Here is a 15,540-nt window from a genome sequence, read left to right as displayed (position 1 = left end):
TCTTCTGCCTTTCAAGCTTAAACATTATCAAATTATCATAGTTTTTTTGAGGACCCACACTGAGGGAAAACAATGTATTAATGCAATGAATATTGTTTGAAAATATTAATTTTACTGATATTATTAGTAAAAGAAAAAACTTAGTTGTGGAAAAATTGCCCCAGCATGTATTGAAAAGGTACCCAAAAATTTTTTAGACTGCTTAGAACAATGAAATATGGCACATCAGGAGTATTTAAAACTGTGATTCCCAAAATAATCTCACCGTTTGTTGAATATTTTCTTGCTCTAAATTGTGCCAAAAATTCTAATTCATTTCTTGATATTCCACTTGTATTCTATTAAAAGAGTATGAATATGAGTAATAGTTGTTTAATGTAAGATTTTTCAGGGTACAAAACTGCCTTGGAATAGAAATTAATAGAAAAAAATTAAATCAAGGTTTCTGGAATTTTATTTAAATATTCCAACTACACTTATTGGGAGAGAATAAATTTCAGATGCTGGTTTTAATCAGATGAGAGTAACTTAATGGAGGATCTCACAGCATCTCCTTATTTGTGAACTGAACATTTGTGTTACTGATATTTAGTATTATCAGTATCCCTACTAAGCAGAGTTTGAGGATAGCTGAGAGAGTTTTCAACAGCCTCCAACTCTTCTGAGGAACTTCTTTGCCTTTATCTTCTTCAGTTCCATAGTAATAGTAAATCCATTTGTTGGGTTTTACTGATTTCAAAGTGGTTCTTAGTATACATAAAGTAGATGTTTATTTCAGTTTTGTCCACATAATGATACTGTGGATTTACATCCTGGTCTTACTGCCATAAATGCTTGTCTTTGAGGTTGAGAATGTGATGCTGGAAAAACTTGCAGACATTTTGCAGATATGTTGCTTTTGTCCTTACCAAGTAATTTCTAAAATCAACATACTTTCACTATATTTATCTTTCAAACATGAAAAGAGTTTGAAATTTAAGGATTTTTTTGTTTTGTTTTTGATTGGCCTTCTTACTTTTGCATTGATGCACTTTCATTTTAGTGAAAAGAACTCATGCAATCAAACCAGCCTAAGTGGAAATACACATTTTTCTGAGATGCTCTATGAATAAACAGGATATGTCATGAGCAGCCATTAGACAGGATTTCCTCCATCATAAGGAAACCTCCATATCTCACTGAGGAAATGACCACTTGTGAGTCTTTCCTTGCAAGGTTTATCATATTTTGTGGCAATTTTCATGTGCCCTCTATTTAATGTATATTACTGTTTCACCTGTACATACTGCATTTACACTTTGTGGTACAGTTTCTATTTTGTTGCATGTTCTGAAGGCCTTCTGGATGTAGAAAATATGTCAAGGTAAAACTCCTAATAGCTTAATTAAGAAAATAATCTAATGTGAATAAACCTATAAACAGGGGGAAAAAAATCCCCAGCACCATACATCTACTTTTATTTTCCTTTTCTAAAATACCCTGGAGAAATAATGCAAACTCCAGCTTGGTTGATGGTATCTAAAATGTGTCGTGGCAAATACTTAAATGCTGATGGAATAATACACTGTGTAGTTGTAAACTGGTTTTAGACAAGTAGTTTTCTATAACATAAAATTCTATTTTATTTTTGGTACACCATTCTTCATTAAGTTCTAGCTACAGTGATCCAGATATTCAATAAGGAATAATTTCAGTATTTTTATTCAGTCTAAAGCAGCGCTGACAATTTTCATGCAAACCTGCTGGAATAATGTAACATTTTGGCATGAGCTTCATATGGTGTTTCCACACAGAAAATAAAAACCATAAAGGATCTGTGAGTTACCCACTTCAAGAAATTTTATCTGTCTTTTGACGCACTGCTGTTTAAAAGGCAGAAAATAGGTCTGAGTACAAATATTGCACTTGAAACTATTTCTCCTTATCTTCGGAACAGTGATGTACTTTTCCACCATATCTGAATTTGTTTTACACAGTACTATATTAAGTTTTCCTTACAGAGAGCAACACAGTGCTAAACTAAACATCTGACTTGATAAAAGCTGGAATTACCTTCGAAATCACACCCCATGAGCTGTATTTCCTGTTTAAAGATCATGTTTTAAGTGCCTTGATGCCTGGGTGAAATGTTTCTGAAAAGGCTGAAATCTGTGTTAGAGAATCCAAGACTACTTGAACACACCATGAGCACAGTACTACAAACCTGTCTTTAGAGTCTTGCAAACTCTGAGGTTGCTGCCCGAGTGGCCACAACAAGGAGCACTCACTGCAGTTTCTAAAGACAGCAGGGAGTAAATAAAGGCAAATCCCAAGCAGCCAAAGACGAGCTTTCTGAAAGGTCACAGCAAGTCACATTCCTGAAGAGGAGGCACCTATATTTACACAGGGAAAATTCTAAAGAGATATGAAATTGTGCTCTCTGGTACACATACAGCACCTAAAACTAAAAATTAAAAATGCAAGATTGAGACAGATGGACCATGCAACCATACCTGAAGTACCTTGGACCTATCAGGATACAAAAGATAAGAGTAAACTTAATAAATTAATATTTTTTAAAATTGTTTTGAGGTATTTTTATCCATGATTATAGAATTTGGCTGTGGATTATCTGGGCCCCAGATGTGTGTGTGCAGTTTTGGTCCAGCAGGCATGGGACAGCATCCCTTTCCAGTGCTGGCATGTGGCTTTGGGAAGGTTTTGATTACTCTCCATATGGCTTGGAGATGGAATAAAAAAATCTACTTGGCTCCATGGGGAATAAGCTCATGCAAACCTGCAGGGCACTTTCAGAGCTGGAAATACATTACAGCAACACTCAGCTGATCCCCCAGGAATCAAGCTGGCTCCTAAACAAATTATTTGCTCTGGACATGTAGGATATGAACAGGTTCCATGTTGCTCCCCTGATTTTCTCATACTTCACAGTACTTCCTAATTGCCCTGCAACGACACTTTTAATTTGGGCCCAGTACCATTAGGTCACACAAACCATCTCAGGCCCAGAAGATTGCCCAGCCTGGCAATATACAGAGATGTACTTTTGGCAGATGTACAGAGCTCCTTCCTAGCTATGTGGGAGCCAGAGAAAGTCCAGAAACATGAAGAAAACCAGAAAACCCAGCTGGACTCATCTGTCTTGGACAGATAACAAAGTGCCTGTAGTCTCTTCAGCTATTTTATCTAAGTATTCATACAACCTCAAGTACTGGTTGCCCATTATTTCAGAGATGGGAAGTCATTACTTCTCCAGTATGCTTTTGTGTGGAATTAATGATACTGTGGTTTTAAAAGACTGGCAAATGTCTAAACTGCCCTGTAACGCCTTCAAGAAGAGAAGGATTCAAGTGCAGAAACAGATTATTAGTTTAGGTGAATGGAGTGAATTGGTGCCAGAAGTATTAGACTGGAAGATGAAAATTTCAGAGGTTCCACAAAATCAAAATGTTGGTTGAAGCCTGAGGAGTGAAGAAATGAGGCACTGCAGTTGTGACAAAGCTTGCATGTATTCTTTGTTTCTAAAATGAGTGCTGGGCTGTCTGAATAAGAGCAGAAATACAGAACTGGGCAACAGACATGTCCTCAGCCAGCAGCCACCATCTGCCTGCACACTGCTGTGTCATCATGCTGTGATAGCTTGTGACTGCAAAATAGTGGGTCTGCAAAGAGTTTAAAGTATAAGTAGAACCCATGCCAAAGAACAGTAGTCCCAGAATAACTCTCAGGATGTCAAAACCATCAAGGTACCCGAGATCTGGGAGATCCTCTCCTCCCAACCACCACAACTGACTCTTCCTTGCTATTTCAGTCCCCACAGTTTTCTGACTAAAGTCAAAATGCTGACTGTGTAGCACTTCCTAGTTCTCCAACCTGGATGCAAATTTTTTTCCCTTTTTTTGGTTTCAACTGGAACAAGAGCTGCAATCTCTCTTGGCCTCTTGTATGGATAAGGAATATGGGTACCTCCTAGGGCACTAATAGGTCACATCCCACACAAAGACAGTCAGGGTAGGGAGGCCCCAGACATGCCATACAGAGTTGATTTTCAGGCATGTATATAACAATTCTTTTAACACACACGGGATTAAACCAGCTCATTGTATTACCATATATAAACATTTTTTACTCTTACTCTACAATAAATGTAGGGGTGGTTGTAATATTGACTTGAAATAAGGAATTATCATCTTTAAAAGACTGAGGAAGACTGACCTAGAACACAAAGAGGTTATTAATGCTTTTGGAAATATACCACCTGAGCTTGAGTCAATAGGTAGTGAGGCAATTAATAAAGAGCGAGACTAACAATATATTTGTATTCTCTTTGTGCACAAAATGTAACTGAATAGACATAAAATCCATCCTGTTATTGTCTTTCTCTTCTTGTGGTTGTGATGGAAAGGAGATGAATGTATTTAAGAGTGGTTTCCTATACACTATAGTCTTGTACAGTAGGCCATTAACATTACAGAATAGGATTGGTACTACAATGAATTATTGAGACAAAAAGCTCTATACATACTTCTCTATCACTTGGCAGGGTATGTGGTTTGACTTTCCTACAAATTCAGCAACTTTCCACAGAAATAAAGTGCAAATTATGGCTACTCTGGTAAATTCTCTCTCTAGGATAGCTGGATCCCTAAATGCTTTTAAAATACCAATTTCAAGGAAATTAAAATTCTTTTTCATTAAGACCTTCTATGTATTTATTTTTAAATGCTTAGTTTATAATGTTACATTGCACTAAACCTTTCACTTTATATGAGATTGTAGGGTGCATGCCAACAGCTGGTTTTAGAGTGAATTGCTGCTGGAAAGGCAGGTTTCATTTTCCCCACAGTGCCAGCTTCATGTTTCCCTCCTCTCTTCATAATGGAGTATCTTTCTGTGCAGCCAGTTGAGTTCAGTTAGCAAATTACTTATTCATCTGGCATTCCTAGTATGAGTGACAATAGATTTTACATCTGAGTAGATGGGTGCAAACCAAATAAAGTTTGTAAAATCAGTTTGTATTCCAAGGTAGGTTATTAGCTCAGGCACATTTAGTTACCCTGTTCCAAGCCAGAGCTGTATTCCAGCCCACATCTGTATATGTTTGTACATACCTTGAGTGGTCCACTCCCAAGCAGGTTTTAAAGTTGTTTTAGAGTACCAAACATTCACTCTAGAATTTTTTTGCCAAAATAAACACTAAATCAAACAGAAGCAGACCTTCCTGATAGCCAGTCTGTGCAGCACTGTTCAAACAGCTAGAACGCCTACTGCTGTGAGTCCAAGTACTGAAAGCCTGGGTGGGAAATCATAAATTAATTGCAATGTGTTTCGCAAGGTTACAAGTGATGAAAGTTGCCACAGTTGCTCAATGCTTTGATGTTTAGAGGATCTTGGTGCTCTGAAAGAGTTTATTTAATTTGGTCTGCTGCATTGAGCAGTCCTTTGTCTATATTCAAAGTTTATTATTTCAAAAATGTTAAATGTTATATGCATTCTAGTATGTGTTGTGGTTTTTTGGGGTTTTTTTGTTGGTTTGTTTTTTTGGGGTTTTTTTTTGTCTGCAAAGCAACACAAATTTTTGGGGAAAAAATGAGGACAGAGAGAAATCAGGTCCCTGAGTGAAAAAAATTTCCAAGCTACAAGTGCTACAAGAGACCCAACCACAGATTATATAAAGACTTGCTTGATGAGCTCTCAATTTTCTGCATATAAATGGTCACCTAATCTTCCATCAACCTCTTTTCCATATAATTCCCACTTTCCATAAACCACATTTTGCATGCTTATAGGTGATGACAAAGAAAAGAAAATAATATTTTAGACTCTCTGTGAGGCAGGATTAATGAGTAGGTTAAACTCAGTCCCTTTGAATGGGAATTTATTGATTCACAGTGTAACGTAAAGAAGAGAATGATAGATAATTCACTTACTCACTTTGTCTAACTCTCTTTGGTGTGGTGAACTAAAAAGAACTGGAGGTAATGGTTGTGAGATTGTGAAAGGAATATATTAGACCTCAGAAACCTGCATTATTTACCATTCCACCAATTCTTAGTTTCCTCTTACATTCTTACTTTTATTGTTGGCAGCTTTAGGTGAACGTATGCTATTTTAAATTCAGAATTTGGATAAATTCACAAAAGAAAATTATGTGCTCACTTTACAAGGTCAAAAGCAATCTTTTTTCACAGACAACTCAGCCTTACTGTATTGGACATTTAAAATTCAATTTGTGTTATTTCTGCCAAATCTAGTACATAAGCATCAGCAATAATGATTTGGAAGCCACATTTAGCTGGTTTAGCTGTTATTCCTAATGTGACCATAACCATAGCATCTAAGTGGAGTACTGATAGCCTTGTTAAAGATTCATGCAGTGCCTGGGACACAGCTCTATTCTATAGCTACATCAGTGCTGCTGGACTGACAAATATAGCATTGTTTTTCTCACTGTAGTGTGACTCACAAAAACCTCTCACCATAACAAGATAATACTTTTATAAAATGGAAAATGCAGTTTTATGAGCACAGCAGCATGGAACAAAAAATTGTGAAATAAAAATAACAATAAATGAAAAATTAGCATTTAAAAAAACTATCTGTAAATCTCATTCTCATTTATCTCATTTTGGATTAAGCAAATGTGATATCTAATATCAATCTGCTTTTAAAACAGTGATGTAAATTTCAATTTATGTTGTCATGTCAGTGCAAACTGTAATAACTCACAAATTTTACAATTACTATCCACTACATGAAATAATTGTTTCTAATTTCATACAAGTCAACATCTTAAATCTTGGAAAAAGTATTGATATACATAGGTGTGAGAATAGCACATCTGTGGATCCTTCTGTGCAGACACTGTAGGTGCAAATTCTGTGCCACGTCATGACCCACGGCGCCCTGTTGACTATGACGTGACTTCAGCACATATGAGACATTGCAGCTACTATTTCTAAAAGCAGCTCCTGTGTCCATCAAAGATATCTGGCCCATATTCTGCTTCAGATGAGCACCCCAAATCACAAGGCACATTCACAAATGTGCCAAATGTTATGCGTCTTTCCTGACATTTCACTTGCGAGCTACCCTATCACTTCTTCCCACTGGGCATCTTAAAGTCACATCTCGACAGCTTGCTGGAAAACCTGGTGCTGCAGCAGACCAAAGCTGCCACAGAAGTTTAAGAAAGGAAATAGTTCTAAACAAGTAGATTTTGGCTTCCTGTTCTGTTCTTTTTTTCTCTGCTACTTCTTGTACAACAGTAAGGAAAGAGGTGAGCAGTACAAATTACATTTAGTCCAAACTACATGTCCTATATGTCCAAAACTCTTTTTACCCTGAGAGGAAGATTCTGCTACATTCAGAGCTCTGCTGTCTTCTCAGCTACTTCAAGCTCTCATTGCTAATAATGCGTGTGAAAACAGAGGAAATACACAGTGAGATATGCTAGGATATACACTTGAGGACGTAAGGCTGGGCTTTGGTGAGAGAAGTCATAATAATGAAGACATCAAACAGCACGCCAAACTTCCTCATCTGCCCAGCTGCACCTGTGGAAGGCAGAGCCTGAGGCCGCAGTGCTGTCCTCCCATGCCATGGCACTGCCACCAGATGTGCTGCCCACCACTTGGGCCTGTGCTCCTCCAGCTGTGTGCAGGCTCTAATCTGAACCTCCACCACCGTCACAGCCACCCCTGGCTGATCTTCACACCTCCTTCTGGGCCTTCAGCCCCGGCCTGTTCTGCTGCTGCCGTTCCCCTGGAGCTGGTGCCAGGGGCTGTGTGTGGTGTGCACCAGCAGGCAGCAGTGGCACTGCCAAGAACTCACAGAGCACACTCCCGCATGGCAAAGAAGTGCTGTAAGATCATGAACGTGGGGAAGGGGCTTCATGGGCCCTGGAGAGGTGGATCAGGCACATACTCTGTATCCAGTGTAGCAACAGCACATGGGTCTCAATCATTTTAACTTCATTTTTCATTTTTATTCTTTGAGAAGTGAGACTCTGGAACTAGCTTACTATTTGGACTTGGTTCAGAATGGTTTATCTGACACAGTGCAGAACCATTTGGATGGGAAAAAATGTAGCCTCATAGCAGTTAAGCTGGTAACAAACTACTACCTTAAAGTATTTTTCCCAATTAAAAATAAAATCTATATTTTTATACAAATAAAAATGTATTACAACTTTACATCCTAATTATAGTTTGAAAGTGCCAAATTCTTTGAAAAATCATTACAAGCCAGTTAAATGGAGAGTGGAAAACAGTTTTATCATAATTATACAATTGTGAAGTTTTACAATGAAGAAGTTTTTTAGAATTTCTGTTTGTCTGAAGTGCCTTGTAGATTTCTTTACAGTGTTTTAATTGCACAATCAAAAGAAAACACCTGTTTGAAATTAGCATACATCCAAATAAAGAACAAAGACATGCATTTTTGACAATGAGAATAATTAATCGCTGGAAGAGACTATCAAAGGATACAAAGCATTCTCATTCACTCTCCTTAAATCAAGAATAAGTCTGTTTTTAAAAGACACTGTCTCTTATTCTGGGATTGTTTATTTGAAGTTCCATGATCCTTGTTATGCAAGAGATTGTAATAAAGATGGTAATTTTTTGCTAGAGATGTCAGAGAGTATTTTGGCTCCTGGGACAGTCACATAGCACATCCCTGAGCACTGGCTCCTGTCAGCTGCCATCAGCCTGCAATCCCTATTTCCTGCAGATGAAACAGTCAGCAAGTTTTAGAGATATTTATCCCTATTTGGTCTGTAGCTTTAACACTGCCTCTAGTACAACCTTCCACATTGAAGCCTCTTTACTTATAAAATGAAAATTATATAGCAGTTGCTCTGAAAGTATTTTACAAAAGGAAAGAAATTGCATGTATTTAATTAAACTCTAAGAGCCCAATTCAGAGGTGTTTTAAACATCTTTCATCAATTTCACTATCCCTACCTTTAAAAACATAGCTATTAGCCTTGAATATTTGGACTTTGGTGTTCCAAGATATGTTCAAGCTCTGCATTAAATGTGTCCTAAGCATTAACACCTTACATATATGCTGCAAAGCAGTGAACCAAATTCTACTCCAATTTACTGCATTTATACCCTCAATATTTCTTATCCCTGATGGTCTGGCTGGGGGTGCAGACTCCACCTGCTTGTCACTTAAATAACTAGGGGATGTGCCTGCACTCAATAAATGACACAGCCAGTCGCTTCAGGATTTGTCAGCCAAATCCAGCCTACCTGTGTCCTATCCTCTGGGCTCTGCAGGAGAATAGATCCCAAATGGGAAAGCTATTGCTGGCTCAAGTAGCACTTATGAGCCATGTAGGGATTTCTGCTAGGAAATCCACTCAGGTACAGTGGGATTATGCTGAGACAATTCCTTTCTGCTATTTCTCTGTTCCATCCTTTCCTTTCCTCTCAATTCCTTGATCTGCTCCTTGTAAAGAGAGTGGATCTTGTGAGTGAGGCAGTGATCCACAACCATCTTGTTCACAGTGACTGCAAAGCAATTGAATGTGAAAACTCTGTTGACAGGAGCAAAAGAAGCAAAACTCCAGCTTCTGGACATGATGAGGGCAGACCTCAAGTTGCTCTTGGAATTAGTAAGTATGGTCTCCTGGAAAAATTCTTTTGCAGGTGCTGAAGTCTATCAGTGCTTGTCATTTTTTAAACATCGCTTCCTAAGGGCATAGAAACAGCCAATTCCCAAATGCTGGAAGTCATGCAGGTGATGCAGAAAGTCGGCTTGGTTGAACGAGATTCTTCTCTTGGAAATAAGGCAAATTAAGAAAGTGTATGCCCAGGGAAGCAAGGTCAGGTAACATGGGACAAATGAGATAAAGTTTGCCACTGTAGGTAGAAAATTCATATGGCTGAAGCTCAACTGGAGTTGAACTGTGGGGGACAATTGTGGGAGGGGGTGTGGTTGGTGACATCCCTGCATTGCCATGGGAGGCCACAGACATGTAGTTTCCTGCTTCCCCAGTTGTCCGTTATCTGTTCTCCCTTCCCCCAGTTCATGTCAATCATTTTGTACTCCTTCCCTTTGTTCTAGAAAGTTCTCAGTTCTTTGTACCCCCATTGGTTCCTCCCCCGAAACCACTCCTTCCCTCTATCCCAGTTGGCTGTTGCCGTGTCGCTCCTGACTGACTCCACCCTCATACCCTCACCCGGTTGGATGCTCTGTACCCTGACCCTCCTTCCCTGTTACTGTTATAAACCCTGCCCCGCCCCTGGTTCGGGGCTCTCAGAGCTGCCTGTCCCTCTGAGTGGCTGTGTCCTTTCACCACCCTCGCCTTCCCTCACCGAAGCCTTCAGAATAAAGCCCTTTGAGAGACTCTCGCCCGGTGGAAGACTCTTCTCTTTACTACCATCGACGCGTTCCTGAGGTCCCGGACCTGCAGCTATCCGGAGCGGTCTGGGAGACCCGGGAACGCTTCAGACAATAAAAGCTTTTTTTTTCCAAATATATTAATGGCAATTGGCCAGGTGTAAAATTAACATTAACATTAACATTAACAACATTAACATCAGCAGGATGAGAATGGTACCTCACAAACAGGGACATGGACAAGGCAGAGGTGTTTAACATGTTCTTTGCCTCAGTCTTCAACATGGATGATGGACCAACAGGTCTCAGTGCCCGGATTTGGAGAACCATGGCTGTGAGAATGATCAGCTCCCAGTCAAGCCTGAAACTGTGCAGGATCTGCTTATCCAGCTGGATCCCAATATCCAGCTGGATCTATGGAGCAAGATGGAATTCATGCAAGAATCCTCAAAAAGCTGTTGATGTAATTGTAAAATCTATCTTGACAATTTTTGGCAGTCTAGGGAATCCAGAGAGGTCCCAGCTGACTGGAACCCTGCAAACATTGTCCCAATTTTCAAGGACAAGAAGGAGAACCCCAACTACAGGGGTATTCTGTTGGCTGTCAGTCTCATTTTGGTGCTTGGGAAAGTTATGGAGAAGGTTACTTTGGGAGATACTGAAAAACACATGAAAGACAAGACAGTCACTGGTTACAGCCAGCAAGAGGAAAGTCCTGCTTTCAAGGAAGTCAAACCTGATTTCCTTTTCTGACAAGGTAACCCACCCATCTGACCAAAGGAAGCCAGTTGATGTAATCCCTTTGGGTTTCAGCACAGCTTTTGATACTGTCTGTCACAGGATCCTTCTGGAAAAAATGTCCAGCACTCAGCTGGATAAACACTTTATGTGGTGGCTGAGAACGGGCTCATGAGTCAGGCACAAAGGGTTACAGTGAATGCGGTGGCACCAGAATGGTGACCTGTCACTAGAGAGGTTCAACAGAGCTCCATCCTTAGTCCTTCAATATCCTCATGAATGACTTGGACATTGTACTGGAAGGGATACTGAGCAAGTTCACAGACAGTGTAAAACTGGGAGGAGCTGTTGACTCTTTCAGGGACAGTAAGGCCCTGCAGAGAGACCCTGACAAAACAGAGAACGAGGCAATCACCAACTGTATGAAGTTCAACATTGCAAAGTGCCAAATTCTGCTCCTGGGATGGGGCAACCCTGGATGTATGAACAGACTGGGTAATGGGATACTGGAAAGCAGAGCCACAGAAAGAGACCTGGGGGTCCTGGTCAATGGCCAGTTGAACATAATTCAGCAGTGCCCTGGCAGCCAGGAGAGCCAACCCTGTCCTGGGATGCATCAGGCACAGCATCTCCAGTCAGGCAAAGGAGGGGATTGTCCTGCTCTGCTCTGCACTGGGCAGCCTCGCCTCGAGTGCTGGGAGCAGCATTGGGTGCCACAATGTAAGAAAGATATAAAGCTATGAGAGTGTCCAAAGGAGGGCAATGAAGATGGTGAAGGGCCTTGAGGGGAAGCTGTGTGAGAAGGGGATGAGGTCACTTGGTCTGTTCAGCCTGGAGAAGAGGAGACTGAGGGGAGACCTCACTGCAGTTACAACTTCCTCATGAGGGGAAGAGCCAGGGCAGGCACTGATCTCTTCCCTGTGGTGACCAGTGACAGGACCCGAGGGAATGGCCTGAAGTTCTGTCAGGGAGGTTTAGGTTGTATATTAGAAAAGGGTGTTTGAGCAACAGATTCCCCAGGGAAGTGGTCACAGCACCAAGTCTGTCATAGTTCTAGATACATTTGTACAGCACTCTCAGGCATGTGGTGTGACTCAGGCAGAGCAGAGAGTTGGACTCAATGATCCTCATGGGTCCCTCCAAACTTAGCTTATTCTGTGATTCTGTGAAATCATAGCTCAGTGGAGGTTTCTGCTGCACCTAGGCAGCAGGCAGGCACCTCAGAAAATATCCTTGTCATATCTGTCATTTTATTCAGTGTTTTTAATTTTCACTCATTTACAAGAGATGATTACGTAGCTGCAGCCATAAGATTTTTGATATGGGAAAATATTCAGCCCAGAACATACAGTCTTCATAATACAGAGCATAAGAAATAATAGCAAGGAGAGGCTGTTAGTAAGGTATAACAAAATGGTTTATCCCTGTAGCGTATAACAAAAACTGTAGCCAAATGTACCAAAAGGCTCCTACAGTGCAATTTGTTAGACCTTCCATTCACTCTCAGGTAACATAAACCTGCTCCACAGGTTGTGTCCTAAGCATGTGGTTTTTAAGTAAGATTTATTTTTTTATCACTTCTGTCCAATCCCCAAATTGTAAGCATCACTATGAAATTTTCATCAATTTCTTGAAACTGCATTTTTGACATTGTAAAATGACACAATGAAATTTAAATTATGCACCTTTTTTTAAATTTATATGAAACCATTAAGGTTTTATGAACAAATCTATGTGAAGAATTTGTCCAAAGTTTATGTATTTCAGACTCAGAATTTGTGGAATAATTTGGCTGGCTTGACTTTGTCCCTCCACCTTCAGCTCTTCAGCACCTTCACTGGTACCCAGTTTATATATGTATTTATGCCTTTGTTTCCTCCAAGCAGATGTGGGCTCATTGTGCCATCCTTTTTGCAAACCAAAGACTGCTTTCCCATCTCAGTAGTACGGGGAGTAGTTCATCCCAGGGAGGGATGAACTACTCTGTTCTAGTGATCAAACTTGGCAGTGTGCTCAGCCACCTCTGCCCATCAGGAGAACAGCCTGCTGCAGACCCAGATTATGAGCAGACCAAGCCTCCACTTGCCTGCAATGAACTGATTAGACACACCTGCATCTCTGCACAGCTATATGAGACTTTATGTCAGGAGGGTCAATTACAGAGTGATTAATAAACAGCTTTGTCTGTGATGCTGGACATGAGGAAAAGTACCTGAACAAGTAAGGTGCCTCACAGAAAGTGAACAACAGTAAGGTGGGTTTTTGAAGGGGAGTTGTAATTTTAAATGTTGTAGTTAGAGAGGCTTTCCCTGAAAACTTCAGCAACTGTAGGACTGTATCTTTAGAAGACAAACTATTCTGTAGGTGTTCCAGGGTCAGGAGTTTGGATTCTCTGCTTTTGTATTCACTTCTATCTAGACTCACCATAGCAGAGCTCTACATGCCTGACTGCCAGCACCAGTTTATTTTGCAGTTGTCCACTTTCAACCATGATTTACTTACCACTAATGTAATGCTAATTAGTACTATCGTACAGTTTTATTTGTACATAAGTAAATTATCTGCCATATATTTGCATAAATATGCCTTTGTATTAAGTTGAAGTAAAAAAACCCGAATGCAGTCTTCATAATGTCAAATTGAATGGGAGTGCTTGTGGAATATGAACATATGCACATAGGTATTAAAGAATGGGTAACATGCAAAAAGGGGAGATTTCCTGGACCCTTTGTTTGGGGGGGCTTAATTGAACCCCAGTATTCAATTTATCTATCATGAAGGGCCAGACCCTTGTACCCAACAAGATTGTCAGCCTTCTGACTGAGCAGTCCTGCAGGATCAGAAGGTGGTTTGACTTAGTCAGGGAAACACACCAACAGCATAAGGGAGACCCTGCAGCAGGTCCTTCCACTTTTTGACCCCTCAGTGGATCTTCCTCTTTATTTGAGCATAACCCACTGCCAGCAGCTGTCAGTGCTCGTGAAGGACTCACACTACCAGAGTAACACTCTTTATTAATATAAAATTGTGACAGGTTAAGGTTCGGGGATTGCCAGTGATAGTTGCTGACTGCAAAAATGCATTCAAAGCAATACACAGACAAGCTCCAATAAAATTATTTAGCACAGACAGTGATGCCAATAGGCATCCCTATAAGGAAGAAGACAGGACCATTAACTGACGTCAGCAGTTGCAATGGAGTCTTCCCTAATTTTCCCCCTATTCTTAACTTTCTACTATTTCTTTGTGTTCATGTGGAGCTTCAGTGACTTATTAATAAAATTTTTGTCTACTGATGGATGTAAAATTCTCTTACTTCACTTTTAAAGATATAGTCAAAACTAATATAGAGTGCATGCCCAGTGAGGGGTAGTCATACTTTGGAGATGGGTAACATTGGGATGCAGGTGTGTGTTAAGATAAAAATTAGGTTATAATCTGAGGAGAGGGATTTTGCCACAGTTGTTGGCTCGACAGCAAGACATCTCCTATCTTCCCTGGTTGACAAGTGTTATGCAGCTTCTCAGCTGCAAAGCACCTCCCCGCAAGGATTCCAACAGAGCCTGGCCACAGTCTCTCCATTCTGTTCCATCCTCTATTTCATCCCCCTTATCAGGTGCTATGGTTGCAGATTGTGGTGTGGGGAATCATCATGGGATAGGTTTTGAGTGTGCAAACTTCATTCTATCCAGGGACTGTATTTTATAATTTCTATACCATTATAATTTACATTATGGTGTGAATAAAACTTATTGGTTTCCTCTCATCTTTTACCAACAGGGCATCTGAAAAGGAGTTGTTTTAATTATCACTCTAATGCCAGACAAGGCAAATAAGGTCAAGAAAGAGACAAGATAGGTATTGAAAGTAGATGAAAGTTTTTGTTACTAATTTAATTTAGATTATTGTTAAATTTTCTTCTAAAATACTGTCTCTTCTCATGCACTGAGGTCAAATAATGTTTATTTAAATATAATTAAATCTCAAATGCTTAAAACAAGAACCAAGTGGATCTGAGTAATGTAAAGCCGAGGTCATAATCCAGTGAATCATGTAAGGCAGGGTCCATAGAGTGCCCCAGGTTATCGTCTTCTGGTCACCCTAATTAGGAGACCTGGCATATACTGATGTAATTTTCTCTTAATAACCCCAGAGAAGGTGTCCTAGGGTGACTGTTATGGTGTTTGTATCTCCAATCGTGTGTTCTGTTTACGTTTGATATTATGTTCTGTGCTTTCAGAACTGACTCTGAAAGTGAAGGTTTGTTTTGCTGTGTTATCATCTGGTTCACCTCCCCCCATGTCTGCTGGAAAGCTAGAAAAGGCTAGGGCTGGCTGGCTGGCTTTGCTTTTGCTTGCTTGCTTGGCTTGCTTGCTTTGCTTGCTTGCTTGCTTGGCTTGCTTGCTTTGCCTGCTTTCTTGCTTTCTTGCTTTGCTTCCTAGTTAGGTTAAG

This window comes from Taeniopygia guttata, chromosome 1A (genome assembly GCF_048771995.1).
Source record: "Taeniopygia guttata chromosome 1A, bTaeGut7.mat, whole genome shotgun sequence".
NCBI classification, from domain to species: Eukaryota; Metazoa; Chordata; class Aves; order Passeriformes; family Estrildidae; genus Taeniopygia; species Taeniopygia guttata.
The sequence above is the reverse complement of the archived record's forward strand: the minus strand, read 5'-3'. Positions refer to the sequence as shown.